General features: G+C 42.2%; 2 long non-coding RNA genes across 4 annotated transcripts in view; one reads left to right on the top strand and one right to left on the bottom strand.

Moving 5' to 3' along the window:
* LOC139436772 (uncharacterized) overlaps positions 1–3,420 on the bottom strand; it is an 85,027-nt gene extending 81,607 nt beyond the window's left edge. The window contains exon 1 of the long non-coding RNA XR_011646209.1: positions 3,309–3,420. This is a non-coding gene — a long non-coding RNA (uncharacterized lncRNA). The remainder of the gene's footprint in view (positions 1–3,308) is intronic.
* LOC131274091 (uncharacterized) lies at positions 3,415–14,128 on the top strand. Of its 3 annotated transcripts, none has more exons than XR_009181301.2 (4): positions 3,415–3,522; positions 9,021–9,079; positions 13,532–13,590; positions 13,680–14,128. It is a non-coding gene; the product is annotated as an uncharacterized lncRNA (long non-coding RNA). The 3 variants fall into 3 exon arrangements; XR_009181300.2 differs by having other exon boundaries at positions 9,012–9,079; XR_009181299.1 differs by lacking the exon at positions 3,415–3,522 and adding an exon at positions 7,115–7,175.

Genomic DNA, 14,128 nt, shown 5'->3' with positions numbered 1-14,128 from the left:
GAGACCCAAGCCTCCTGAGCACACACCAACCCCAGCCCCAACCACAGGTTCAGTGAACTTGACAGAAAAGGCGTGTGTAGAGAGGTCACATCTCCATCCAACTCCATCAAAGGGCATTCTCTTTCATTGAGTGGAAAGATAGGAGTTCTCAGCAGAGAAAAAGAAACAAAGAAAAGATGTAAATGACAACTTTTGATCTAAACATAAAGTTATAGAAAATTTTAAAAAATTCATTGAGCAATCCCAATTAGAGAAGACAAGTAAGGGATGAATGAATTGGTGAGATGGAATTTAGATGAGTAGAAATAATATAATCTGAGAAAAGAGAGCGAGTGAGAAAGAGAGAATTGATCCAAAACTTGAGCCTCATGATCTGTGGGGCAATACTAAAAGTTTTAATATTCATTTGAAAGACTGGGTTGAGCAGAAAGAGGCTGGTGCCAATAAAAAGGTAAGGGAAGAAATGACTGAACACTACTCTATGAAAGAGAGATCCAAGGGGCTCAAAATCTCACCCTGATACATCATAATCAAACTGCTGAAAACTAAAGATGAAGAAAAACATCTTGAAAGGAGTCAGAAAATTTGACAATTTATTTGTAGAAGAATAACAATTTGAAGGCCTTTGATTTCTCTTCAGAAAATATAGAGGCCACAAGAGAGTGAAAAAACATCATTAAAGGGCTAAAAGAAAAAACCCTCAACCAGGAATACTGCAGTCATCAAAAGTTGCTTAAGGTTTAAAGGCAAAATAAAGACAGAAGGAGAGGATGGAAAAACAAGTGAATTCATCACCTGATGACTTGCTCTACAAAGATGGGAAAGGAACTTCAGGCTAAATGGAAATAATTCAAGGAGGAAGCTTTCAACTTCAGGAATAAAAGATGTGGATCAGGAATGGTGAGTATCTGGGGAGAAAGAATAACTTTTTTCCAACTGTTAAATTGTTAAATATATGAATGAATTTTGAAAAATTATAAAAATACAAAATGTTTGCAGAAGTTATACCCTAGACTGGGAACTTAGAAGACCACTTCAGCAAAGAGGGGATTAAATGATTCCTATGGCTGTAAGGTGTCCACATTTTAGTTGGGTGGGTAAAACATTAATTCTTTTAGACTGTGATACCTGTATTATTCTCAGAGCAACCACTAAAAAAGAATTCCAAAGGAATTCCAGAAAAATTGTATAACCCAAATGGTCTTTTTTCTAAGAGATAGGAATAAAGTAGCTAAAACATCAGTATACAAGTTATTAAGTGAAAAATAACTCTCTTGGACAAATACCTACAAGCAGGATTGCTGGGTCCAATGGTAACTCCATTTCTCCTAGCCTGTCCTTCCCCCCACCATAGTCACCTCCACCACAACAGGACTGGTGCCTTCTGCTCTTTAGATCTGAGTGGCTCTCCCCAGTCCCCCAGGGGATAAGGTGGGGGATTCACAGGCCCTAACCCCAAAGATGCCACCTTCAGCAGGCGCCAAAGCATCTGAGCCCAATGGTTCACCTGTTTCTGCTGTCAGCTCGAGGGCACCCTGTCCCATGTGGATGCCAACTTTGCTGATGCCAGAGTAGAGGATGGTGGCTGTGTCTCCCAATGGGTCCTGTCTCCCTTGTGACAAACTCCATCTTCCAGCATCAGAAAGTCCAGACTTGCCAGAGGAGCCAGGGGGCTGAGCCACAGCTTTTGATGTGCCTTCATCCTGCACATATTTGGCTAAGGAGCAGCTAAGGAGCAGTCAGAAGTCAGAGACAGGTTCCTATGGCACTGGGAGTGCATCTATTCTGGGGGTCAGTGGATGGTTCTCTTCCTTCCTCCCCAGGCCTGGGTTCTGATGAGAAACCTCCACTCTCAAAGCTCAGAAAGCACCTCCCTCCAGAACTTCCAGACCACTCCTGTGACCTCATGCACCAAAGCAAGCACCTTCACAAGCTCATACACCTGCTTCCCACCGCTGCAGAGGGAGTGGTGTTCAGCCCCAGCCCCCTCCAGGCTGCCCCAGAGGTCCACAAGGAAGGTAAGTCAGAATGGCCATTGGTCTAGTTGGTCAGCTTTTGTGGTACCCCAGAGGAAGATCCAGAGAGAAAGGGGTTTCGATGTGATCTCTGGGGTAAAATAGATTCAAGGAATTCAAGGAATTGCTTAATCAGATCCAGTCACCATAAAGGCGACATTCCTCAGCTGCCACAGAAGCAAGGGAACCCTCTGATGTTTCACCCTCAGGCAATGAAGTCACTATTCTGATTCTAGACTTGGAAAAGAAAGCAGCACTTCACAGTCAACAATGCACTGGGGGTGGAGGAAGACTGAGTCCAGCTTAGACAGGCAACACCATGCAAACTTCCAGTCTAACTGCCTTGTAGTTAATCCTGTATCTATTTATGGAATCAACATCATGAATTCACACCAAAATATCCACTTCGTCTGCCAGCCCACTTCAAGAGGGTTCACTGCAAATCTTGCATTTTCACATCTGTAACTCTATCTTTTGAATACTCAGAAGGTAGATGGGGTGAGATACAAAAAAGGACTGGATGGTCAGTTGAATCCCAAGGCTGTCGTGAGTTTACTGAATAGAACTGGTCATCTTTTGCATTTTATGTAGTGGGCTCTTGATGTGTTCCTTTCTGAAAGCTCACTATTGTCCTCATTGTCTACATATCTGCTGTTGTCATTGCTCCTAAAAAGAGATAATGCCTTGTGAAAACTCATGGTGGAAGCATCATTCTCTCTTGTGAGACTGGGTTGGGTTAATTGATACAACATGAAGAGGGCTTTGGTTGAGATCTGGCTGACCTAGATATGTAAGAATTTCTGGGGTCCTCTGAGGGATACTGGCCTTCATGGAGTATGGGGGTGAAAACCCCCTCTTCATGGAGGGCCATCTTTCTTCTCTAAGTCTAGTGGGGACTCTTGATGCAGGAACATGAAGCATTTCTGAGAACAGGGCTGTGTGTTTGTTCTCCCTTGGGGATTTGAGATTACTCTCAGCAGGATTGGGTTCTCTAAGGATGTGGACATCTCAGAGTACAAATGATTCACCATGTCCCCTCTCTGTAAATCTTAAATCATAATTTCTGCAGTGAGTTCAGAATGAGCAGGAGTATGAAAATGCATTCAACATCACTAGTGATCAGTAAAATACATATCAGAACCACAAAGTCTCACGCCCATATCTTCCAGAAAAGGTACTCTTAGGATGAGAAAGACTTCAGCAGGGACGGTACGGACTCCACACTAAGAGAGTTGTTCAAATATTTAGTCAGGGAGATAATTGGGAACAGGGAGACTTCATTCATTAACTCACCAAACCTCAGTCAGGTGGGTGACTTTGCCAGTTGATGAGCATTAACTGTTCTTTCAGAGTAGTTCAGTTAAAGGTGAAACTAATTCTTTGCATAGCTGTTATCTGGCAGTTGGTCTGGAATGTCTTAGGTTCTGAGCCAGTAGAGGAGCCAAGCAGACCACTGGTCACTTGGGATGGTAGTCCAACCCCCAGGAAGACTCACATGAGACAGAAGGTATTGTGAAGATGCTGGGGGAAGAGGGCCAAATATTTGAACATCCTTGATACTTCAGAAGGCCTTTATGTGGGGGAAACTACCTCATATTTTGCATCAAGGATGGAAATGTAGAGACAGGAGGCTGGGTCAGGATAGGTACTCTTCTTGTGGGTGAGCCACCTCCTCCAGGGCATCAATTCTTCCCCTCAGGAACTTTGGAGCAAGAGGATTTTTCAAAGGAACTGTTTCAGTACACCATGGTTGACATGTCACATAACACATATTTGTTGGCTTAAAGGAGTTTATTGTCTCACAGTTTTGGAGGCAGTGATGCCAAGATTAGACTCAGTAAGGTCTGTGCCCTCAGTGCTTGCTTCTGCCTTTCCTCGCCACGATCCAGGGCAACACTGGGGTTATGGAGGTGAGGATTTCTTGCCCCCCCCCCCCCCCGTTTCCCCAGAATAGTCACACTAATATACAGACTCAGGCTCCAGGGTAGGTCACCATCTAGAATGCCTCTCCTTTACTTCCTTTCCCTGACGACTTGGGGCCATCTGGCTCTCTAGCAGGCCTGTTTTCAAGTGTTTCAGGGTTTGGTTTGGGTTTCTAACCCCATTATTTGTAGTGCCCTCCTAAGGGGTTGGTAATAAACTTTCCTGAAAACAGTAACAACAACAACAACAACAACAAAAGACGCCTTGGCTGCCTTTAATTCACAACTGTTGTGAAGTAGTTTCCAATATTCCATGCTCTGGTCTTCCAGACAGATATTTTAGTATTTCACACTCAGTTTGGGCCTAGTCCTTTGGCAGAAGTTTTTAGCACAACATAAGAACAGTGTGCTGGGAAACGGACTTTGGCCCAGTGGTTAGGGCGTCCGTCTACCATATGGGAGGTCTGCGGTTCAAACCCCGGGCCTCCTTGACCCGTGTGGAGCTGGCCCATGCGCAGTGCTGATGCGCGCAAGGAGTGCCGTGCCACGCAAGGGTGTCTCCCGCGTGGGGGAGCCCCACGCGCAAAGAGTGCGCCCGTGAGGAAAGCCGCCCAGCGTGAAAAGAAAGAGCAGCCTGCCCAGGAATGGCGCCACCCACACTTCCCGTGCCGCTGACGACAACAGAAGCGGACAAAGAAACAAGACGCAGCAAATAGATACCAAGAACAGACAACCAGGGGAGGGGGGGAGGATTAAATAAATAAATAAATCTTTAAAAAAAAAAAAAAAAAAAAAAAAAAGAACAGTGTGCCAACTTCACTATTATTGTGCCCCCAGTTTATCCAGTCTGCCTTTGGTGTCCATAAATATCTGTCTGGGAGCGTAGAAAAAGGTCATAACTCCACTGTGGGTATTGCTCTTGGAATTTAGGATGACTTTTGTCTCACAATACTTATACATTACAGTTATGAATTACCATATGAAGAAAAGTAACTGAGCAAACAGGTGAATAATAAGAAAAAGAGCACTAGATATATCAATAAATTAATATGGATTGTGTCTCTAATTTGAGCCAGGACCATTACTTAATTCTGAGGACAGCCGATGAGGCCAATGGTACTAGCTCAGTATTTCAGATCTGGAAATGAGACACAGACAATTGAGTAAATTTCCCAGCTGACATGAAGCAGAGTCAGGAATCAGCCCTGAACATGTAATTCCAATGTCCAGGTTCCCAATCACATTCATCTTCTGGCCTTGAACATAACAGCTGCTGTCAAAAACATGCTGGGTAAGGCATTAGAAAAGCAATTCAAGGCAAGTGTTCAGAAGCACGTTCGGCCTTTTGACTTTTACAGGTGTCATTAGCACTCAAAATAGTTATTTCTCTATGCAACTTAAACATACTATTTAAGAAACTTCAGATGGCATAGCAAAGAGAATCAAAATCACAAGCTCACCACTGAAAAAATACCAAAGCTAATTTTTTTTTTTTTTTTTTTTAACGTACTGGGGTTGGGGATTAAACCTGAGACCTCATGTATGTGGAAAGCCAGTGCTTAACCACTGAACCACATCGGTTCCCCTGAGTTGGTTTCTTTTGTTTGATTGTTGGTTGGTTGGTTGGTTTTGTTTTTGTTTTTTTTTCAGAGGCACCGGGAACCAAACCTAGGACCTCCCATGTGGGAAGCAGGTGTTCAACTGCTTGAGCCACATTCATACTCCAATGCTAATATTTGAAAGTATTTCTTCTCTGGTCTTTGACCATTAAAACATACACACGCACACACACACAAGATAAAGAACTCAGTTAACTATCTAACCTGAAGGACAATACAGAATACTGAATACCCCAAATACACTACAACTACAAACAACTTCTCAAGTCTTCTTTAAAGCCCCTTGCCTGGAAATACAAAGATGGGACATGATTTGGATTGCTACCTGAATCTGTGCTCCCCTAATTGCAACCCTTTGACCCTAAATAAGTGCCTTTGTTGCCTTGCAGCTTAGTTTATTTCTCAGTTGACATTACATAGTGTTAGAAACAGGATTCTAAGTCCTACCAACCTGACTCTGGAGCTACTGTTGGATTTAAGCATGGTAAAGGCAAAAGCCCCTTCAGCTCTGCCATCTCCCCCAAAGCCCTGAGTTCCTGTCTGTGAGTCCTCTTGGTTCTGAACATGCCTCTTTTTGGTTGAGGTTCTAGACCTTTTAGGGGTGACTTTTGAACTTTGGCATTTTGACAGAACAGCAGTCCTGTTTGTTTACTTGAACGTTTTTCTTCTGGTTTGGCCTGGTGATAGAAGGCCTTTCTGTTGGCCTTTTTTTTTTTTTTTTTTTTTTTTTTTTTGTATATAGGGAGAACTTATTTGTTTGGCAATTACTTGAATGGGACTTTTAAAATTCAACTTTGATAATGAGCTCTTTTAAGTGGGGGATGCCTCCCTAACAATCAATTTGGCTTTTGTGAGCAAGCAAATTATTTTTGGTCAGCACAGGATGGGCACTTAAACACTATTAGAATGTGTACCACCTTTTAAAGAGAGGCCTTGGCCTGATGGAGGAACCACCTAGTGACAGGGCAGATGAGGAGACCCCATCTAATTCCAAGGTAAGGTTGCCTTTCTTTGTCTGAGAAAATTGTCACTTTACTTATTTCTTTCATTTTCAATTGAGTTCAGATATGAAAATTCTGACCGTGTACATTATAGATGACATATACAATTTCCTTACTTACGGAGTATTCTATTACTGTGTCAAGTTGTTATTTACAAATAGCAAGAGCAGGGAATCAAGTATATGGGCTTTTTAATTGGCAGCATTTTTTCCTTCTAAGAGTAAGAATTTTTTGTGCCAACCAAAATAGACATGACAGATGCATTAGCTAGGAAAAGTTTGTATCTTTCCATGTGTGTCTGCTACAATTACTTATGGGACCTTTCACTCAACCACTGTTTCCCATCTGTACCAAAAGTGCAAAAGATCTGTGTCAACACTACACAGCATGATCTGATCCTGAGTTTTCTTTAATATAATTACAGGTGGCCTCAGGTATAAGAGAAAATGGTATGCATTTTTGAACTTTAGAAAAAATCTAGATAATTAAAAAACCAGGGTGGAGCTGATGTAGCTCAGTGGTTGAACACCTGCTTTCCATGTATGAGGTTCTGGGTTCAATTCCCAGGGACCGTGCGCTTGCTTTACTCTGAAGAACCACCCTGATTCCAGCTTCCAGGTGAGAATGAGAAATGGGGATATGATTATTTTCTGGGTTAAGTGATGGCCATCTGTGTTCCCTTTAGGTGGTGAGGGTTTGTGTACCAGGGCTGGAGATATCTATGTTAGAGTCTTTGAGATGAGATTGTGAAGGTGAGGGTGGAGAAGCTATTTCCCATCTATATAGCACAATTGCCAGTGTCAACTTCTCAAAAAAACCACTACTACACCCTTTACATATATTTACTCATTCAACCTTCAACACAACCATACTATGACTGTTTATTCCCACTCTTCTGAAGAAGAACGGAGGTGCAGAGACAATTAGCCTACAATTTCAAACATGAGTGTCCCTGATCCTGATGCTATAGCCATAATCTAGCCCCATCACTTGGCCATGCGATGATTCTACACCATGCCAGCAAGGGAAATGACTGCAGACTGTGAATTGACATAGGGTGAAATGCACATAGAAAGTCCACATGCCTTTTCAGCTCAGATTCTGAATGATTGCAAGCACAATCTGGTTTACCTAAGTCAGTCCTCCACACTACAGCCCAAACAGATAGGAACTGGGAGATGTTAGCGTATTTCATAACATCAGCATCTTGAGTCCTAGAAATGCTCGGCACTGTTTGCTGCATGCCTTAGGGACAGTGACCAATAAGAACTCAAGTTACCATTTGGCTATTGATCTGGTGTATATCATCCTTGCTGCAATTTTTATAACTGCATTAGAGCCTTAGCACTCAACTCATGTCTCCCCTTAATAATGAGCTATCAAATTGGTGCCTGGATAGTATAAAGATGGACATCCATCACATTCAATGAATAAGCATTCAAGGTATAGAAAAGGAAGACTGGAAGGAAAAATACTACATGATTTATAGTGGTCAATTTTTAAGTGGCAGTATTTAAATATCTTCAAATCTTCTATAACTGAGTATCTTTATGATAAAGGATTAAAAAAACATAAAACAGAATGTTTTGCCTAGACTTGAATCCAGTCCCACAATAAAGTTATAAATAAAATGTCTTTAAAACAATTACCCTATTATTAAACTTTAGAAAGCTAATAAAATGCTCATGTACAAATAACAGCAAAATCCTGCAGAAACAGGTGCTGGACATTGTATGTCCTACCATGGCCCACTGAGTGGACTGGGGGAGAGTGTAAACTACAATGTAAACCATTATCCATGTGGTGCAGCAGTGCTCCAAAATGTTTTCACCAAATGCAATGAATGTCCCATGATGATGAAAGAGGTTGTTGATGTGGGAGGAGTGGGGTGAGGGGGGTAGGGGGTAAATGGGGACCTCTTATATTTTTTGAATGTAACATTTTTTTTAAAATAGAGAAAAAAATCCTATACAAAAGATGAAAAATGGGAAGCAGGTATAGCTCAGTTGTTGAGTGCCTGCCTCCCATGAATGAGGTTCAGAGTTAAATCCCTGGTACCTCTTTAAAAAAAAAAAAAAGAGAGAGATGACATATGTGGAACCATGGATACTGATGATTTTGTAACAGGACAAGGTGATAGTAGCATTTTAGTAGGACTTCAAAATGGCAGGAGGAATGATAATCCATCATTGAACAATGACATGTATTTGGTAACTTTTTTAGATTATTTCACATTGCTTTGGGATGTCATTAGCTACAAAGTCAAGGACTGCATCCCATTTTATTCCTCCACCTCCATTTTGCTATCCTTTTTCCACTCATCAGCAGCTCACACTATCCTTGTTAAATACCTGCTCCATATTACTCTAACCCTTTGTCCATGTCAAGCAAAACTTCAGAGTACTCCAAGGGCAACACCTCCAATGTACTGACTATTACTCTTTTTCCTCCTAGCTCCCCCAGAGGGCCTGCTAAAATACCTGGGAGCCAGGGCAGTAGAGGAAGCCCCACCTAATTCCAAGGTAAGTTTCCCTTTAGAACCATTGCTTTCTGTATTTTTCTTTTTCCATTCAATTAAAGCTGACCATTACTTTACAGATGATATGTACAATTTCCTTGGTGGGGACTGTGTTCACTTGGCATCTGTTTTGACCTGCCGATCTCTGTTTCAAAAGGACAATCACAAATGGAAGCATTCGATTATAAAAGGAAGTTTATCCTTAGCAGCCATATCTTCTTCTTGGATTAAGAATTTTTTAAATGCCAACCAAAATGGAGAGATACATCACACAGGAAAAGCTCATGCCTTCTCCTCAGGTGTCCCCTCACTTGCTTTTTGGTTTCCTTGACTTGACCCTCTTTCCCATCTGGTTTTCTAAAGCCTTCTACAAACACAACATAGCAAGTTGTGATCGTTATAGTGTTTTCTTTTCTGCAACTGCAGGTGGCTCCAAGAGCAAGCAACAATAGTATGTATTCTCTCATCACACAATTGCTGAGGAAAAATCTAGATGATGATCAATGAATATTCCTTGTTGGCTTTGTCTAGAGAACCTCTCCACAGAAAGAAGCTTCCTGATGTGTGTGTGTATGATTCTCAAGGTGCATGTGTGAGAACGTGTGTCCATTTGTGTGTTTTCCTAGATTTCTCTAACACTAAAAAGTTGCTGATGTCAGCTTTCTGTTTAAAAAATGACAGCTTCATTTCTTCATGGGTATATGTCAAAATTGTATCAAGTTATATCCTTTAAATATGTTTAGTATATTGTATGTCAAATATACCTCAATAAACCAGGAGAATACCCCATTACCCTTCAGGAAAATGTTCACAGAACTGTAAATGGATAAAATTGTGGGAAACGGACTTGGCCCAGTGGTTAGGGCGTCCGTCTACCACAGGGGAGGTCTGCGGTTCAAACCTCAGGCCTCCTTGACCCGTGTGGAGCTGGCCCATGCGCAGCGCTGATGCGCGCAAGGAGTGCTGCGCCACGCAGGGGTGTCCCCCGTGTAGGGGAGCCCCTCGCGCAAGGAGTGCAACCGTAAGGAGAGCCGCCCAGTGCAAAAGAAAAGTGCAGCCTGCCCAGGAATGACACCGCCCACACTTCCCGTGCCACTGATGACAACAGAAGCGGACAAAGAAACAAAACGCAGCAAATAGACACAGAGAACAGACAACCGGGCAAGGGGGGGATTTAAATAAATAAATCTTTTAAAAAAAAAAAAAAAGATTAAAAAAAATTGTATTAGAGAACACCTCTTACTAAGACTTCATAATAAGTCTTCATTTAGTAATAAATCTCACCTCTTAGTAAGCCTTTAAAGTCTGATCATGGCATTTTGATTGGTCATGATAAAAGAAAAGCAGCCATATCTGACTTTTTCAAAACATATGAGATATGGAAGGATTGAGAGGTGAATGAATTTTCGAGTTTCACATCTAGAGAATAGGAAACCATATTCTGGAGATATTAAGTGCTTTGACTCCAAATTCTATACACTTTGTTCACATCTCTTTGGCATGGCGGGATCTCAAATTGTCTATGAGTTTGGAACATTCATGATTTCAATTCTTATTACTGAGCACCACACCTTCAGGGCATCTGCAGCACAACGTAGTATTATCCATTTTTCAAAAGCGCAACAGCCATTTGTGCTAGTAGCTATGGCATGGACGATGCAGAAAGAACATTTCCATCCTCACAATACACTTTCCCGGGCAGCAGCTCTGAGCCTGCCATTGATCTTTTCATTGAACTCATCTAATACAGAGTATTTCCAGAACAGTCAGAATTTCAGGGTGATAAGTTTGGACATAAGAGCTTTAATGATCCATCAAAATGGGGAAAGTAAATAGTTAAAAGGGGATTCTTTCTCCACCTCGCTCATTTGCAAACCATTTATAATGTCTTATTGAAGGCCTCTGACTCCACAGAGTCCAGAGATGGTCTAAGAACCTGTGGTGATCTTGGGTAGCCAGCAAGCCATCAAGTGGAGAAGGAAGGGATGGGTGTGCCACATTCTCTAAAAACTTTCTTGTAGATGTGTTGTGTTCCTAAAGATTGGCTTGTGGATCAGAGGTATGACTCCACCAGCAGTGATGAAAATGACAATCCAGGTAGGTAATATCACTCAAGATAGGATCCAATGTGAGTGGGTTATCAGGAACAGTCTAGTAACACTGCTACTTTAGCAACTGAAGAAGGGACTGTGAAATCAGAAAGTAATGGAAATATACATGGGGTCTGCTTTATTCTTTCCATATTTAATAACAATAGTAAGAAGTATTATCATCATGTTCTTTGAGTGTACTGTGTTTGCAATCATCTTTCCTTGCTATGCTATTTAAGATTCACTTTCCCATAAGACCAATCCTCAAAGCCTTTGTTTTTCCTTGGTTAGCAGCTCTTGGGAATAAAGCACAAGAGAGTGTAGATGAGGTTTTGGTGTTGACCTACAATGGAGGGGATCTGGCAGGACACAAGCTCTCCCAGACTATCAACTAGACTTGGGACAAAGTTCTTCTACTGGGTGCCAGGTGGTGGTTGAGAATTAGGGCTTCTCCGTCTGTAGTTACCGGTCTGGTAGCACTTCATTAATGTTTTATCCTTTCTGACATAAAGAACATGTGCTCTGAGCTGACTACACATGCACCTGGGTGCTGGAAAGGTATCGAAGGAAACATATCCTTGAACATCCTTCTATTCTCTACTGCTCACACAAATCCAAAATCCTGGGATTAGATTAAAACCTGAAATTGCTCCCATTTGAGAGGTTCATGTACAACTCTTTCTCCAACACATTCCAAAGCCTGGCTGGGTTTCTGGAGGCCTTGTGTGAATGGCCTGCCAGGCTTGCTTCACATACTGGCTCTTGCTGTCTTGGAGAGTCTCTGGGAAGCAGGGCCAAGGGTTCCCTGCTCCTCTCAGATTATTCCCATATTACACTGCCACCCTCTTCAGTAAATCAATTGATCAATTAACCAATCCATTTTAAACCAGGGAGCAACTCTCAGACGCATGGAGTTGAATCATGTCCTGCGGGTGATAGTGACCGTTAATCCTATAAATCAAGTGATTGTCCTGAGACTGGTATGACCTTAGGTTCATAGAAGACACTTTGTCCTCATCGCATCCCTATAAGTTTCTGAACTGATTGGAGGGGTTGACTGTAAGGTTAGAGGTAAAGTAACTTGTCTGTATTCAGTTAGTCTGAAAGTGATATAATAGGGGATCGACAGGCCACTTAAATAAGTGGAATATTTTGGGAATTCATCAAACCACTGACGTACTAGCACTGATGGGTGCCTGGACAAGACTGAGGAAAGGTACATGGAGGGGCATGACTGTCGAGTGGGGAAGAGGGCAGAGTTGACTGGCTAGAACACAAGACCTGATTCAACTCCATGCTTCTGATAGTTGCTCCCTGGTTAGAGTGGATTGCTTAATTGACTAATTGATATTTTGGAGAGGGTGGCAGCATAATATGGGAAGAATATGTGCACAGGGATTGTTCTCCAGTGTTCCTGTATCATAGAACAATATGATTGGTGGAAGTTGACAAGGAGAAAGCAAATGGGCAGTAATACAGAGAGAGAAAAGAGGCAGAGAGGTAGTGAAGGTGGTAAAAAGGAGAAGAAAGACAACATCATGTATAGAAAGACATGGAGAGTATCTGCCTTCTTAGAGGAACTAGAGGATACAGGCATTCCTCACTGGCCACAGGTATAGTATTTGAGAGCTGGGAAAGGGACTCTGGAATCTTAGACCCACTCCTTCACAGCCAAGGTGAAGTGACTGAGGCCCTAGGAGAGGAGTGTGGTGGTGAGGACAGAATTGTGTCCTGGGATAAGACCACACCCTGACATAACCAACAGGAGCTTGAGTTCTGCCCTCAACCCTAACTTTCCCATTTCCTTTCACAAGGTTGATAGATCACCATTACTGCCCGGGTTACCAGGAGGCTTACTTCACAGCTTCTGAAGTATCAGATACAGAGAACAACAATTTGCATGTAATTTCCTTCCTCTTTCTGTCTTTTTTGTAATCTCTCCCTTTCTTATTCATAAGCTCCTCTTCATAGCTTTTCTCCATTCTATCTGTTCCTTATTTTATGATTCTTATCCTGAAGGAAGTGGTCTCATCCAGGAAGTTGAGGTCATGGGAACAACAATGTCTATAAATTTCTCCCATCCTCTTTACCTATTTTCTTAGCATTGCCCTGGTTTTAACATATGTGCATCACTGAATCAGCTTGCACAAGCCTGAATGGTCCAGGCAGGGAACTGGGCTGGTTGTCAAAAGCTTTGGGCCACACCCAGTGGAAGGAGCACCTGTGAAGTTAGTTCTGGGGTGGGCTTTCCCCTTGCAGGGTGTTCCTGCACATGTGCACATGGTCATCAAGTGGGTTCCTTTCCTTGCAGCTGTCTACACTGTTCAAGGAAGAGAAGTGTCTTTTCATAAATTCTCTTTTCCTAGAATACACTAAAGACACTGAAGAAATGAATGAAAAGACAGGAAGAAGAGGAAGAGGAAATGTGAGTGTGGAGTGGATAGGATAAAGAGAGGAAGGGAAACAAGTTCACGTGCATTCCATTGCTTTCCTAACCTTCTTTTGGCACTTTAGGAAAATCAGCAAAACTGAGGAGAAACTGAGGTTTCCAGCATTCTGTGTGAACATGGAGGTAGAAACAAGAACTGGCTGGTCAAAGTAAATCCAGACAATTAATGATCCGAGGTGTCTTCTGGCTCCTGTTACCCACTCCAGAAAAACTCCTCCCTCCATCTCTATGCCTCCCCAGTGATCCCCACTACTGACAGCACAAAGACCTTGAGCTGGAGGCCTCAGCCTGAGTCTCAGAGGATCTGGAGACGATATGATGTTTGGAGCCTGAGAGGGGATATAATACCAAAGAAATGGAGATGCCTCAGTGCTCAGCCCCTTTTACCCAATTCCCTAATCAGCCAATTGAGGGAAAGTTTATTTTTCATTTTCAAAGACTTACACTGAATTTCAAAAATAGGTTTGGCATTTAATTTTAGATGTTAATACATTAAACAATATCTCTCCAACTA

Source organism: Dasypus novemcinctus, chromosome 17, assembly GCF_030445035.2.
Source record: "Dasypus novemcinctus isolate mDasNov1 chromosome 17, mDasNov1.1.hap2, whole genome shotgun sequence".
Taxonomy (NCBI): Eukaryota; Metazoa; Chordata; class Mammalia; order Cingulata; family Dasypodidae; genus Dasypus; species Dasypus novemcinctus.
Note: the sequence above shows the minus strand (reverse complement) of the source record. Positions and strands in the feature narration are given on the sequence as shown.